Raw genomic sequence first — 1,120 nt, forward strand, 5'->3', positions numbered from 1 at the left:
AGTCTTAACTCATTTCGGCATCACTCTAAGTCTAAAATTTCTTTCAAATATAATCAATTCAAAAAGTCCAAAATATAATCTTCCAAATACTTTTAATCAGCTATAGAAGAGAGTCTGGGTATTCCATCAGTTTACTGGGGTCACTATAGCGAAGTACAATAAACTGGGTGGCTTAAAACAACAGGAATTGATTCTCTCACATTCTGGAAGCTAGGAGTCTGAACTCAGGGTGTCAGCAAGGTTGGCTCCCTTTTGGAGGGCTCCAAGAGAGAGGCGGTTCCATGCCTGGGCTTGTAGACTCGTCACTCCAGCCTCTGCCTCTGTTGTCACATGGCAGGCTTTCTGAGCGTCTCGGTGCCTGTGTCTCTTCTTTTAAGGTCACCCGTCATGTTGGATTACGGTCCATTCTGAGGGCTTCATCTTAACTTGATCACACCTGCAAAGAAACTAGTTTTAGGACCTTGAGTCAGTTATTTAATTTATTAAAAGATCTTCTAGGTTATAGTCATAACTAAAGATAAAATAGTGAACATCACAAAAGTATCTGTGTTCTTAAAAAATAATCCAGCCTATTGAAATTGATCAAATGAATTTCTTTTATATTGTCATTCTCTAAAGTACAATTACTTTTGGCCTTAAAGTAATCTATAAATTAAAAATAAACTTGACTGTTAAAAATACATTATTAGTAATTTCATTTATGTTTTTCTCAGTGTACTTCGCTGCTCTTATACTATCTCTGAGTCAGCAAATGACAAGTGACAGAATCCATCTTTACACACCTTCTTCTGTTAATGGCAGCCTCTGGTAAGATTCAAAGGCATTAGCAGTTGGTGGTGATAACAGCGACGATGGGAGTAATGGCACTATTCTACACCTTCCACTCTTTTACATGTTTTTATCTATTAATAAAGGCCCCGTTTTTGTCTTCAAAATTGTGGCAAGAAAATGCCCATTTCATTTTTTAATGGATAACTATTGTTACAAACACCTGCATTTTTAATGAAATGTCTTCTTTTTATGATCTGTTTTAAATCTCTTAAGTTATGCTTTTAAAATATGTCATTGCATGATGAACTGGAAGAGCCTGGCACCCTCACCCCCAATCTGGAGCCCTGAC

At 37.0% G+C, this 1,120-nt stretch overlaps 1 protein-coding gene across 4 annotated transcripts in view; it reads left to right on the forward strand.

Annotated features, from left to right (window-relative positions):
- Nucleotides 1-1,120, forward strand: part of TMEM237 (transmembrane protein 237) — a 35,788-nt gene that overhangs the window by 10,378 nt on the left and 24,290 nt on the right. The gene's annotated exons all lie outside the window — the stretch shown is intronic.

Source organism: Myotis davidii, unplaced genomic scaffold, assembly GCF_000327345.1.
Source record: "Myotis davidii unplaced genomic scaffold, ASM32734v1 scaffold914, whole genome shotgun sequence".
Lineage (NCBI taxonomy): Eukaryota > Metazoa > Chordata > Mammalia > Chiroptera > Vespertilionidae > Myotis > Myotis davidii.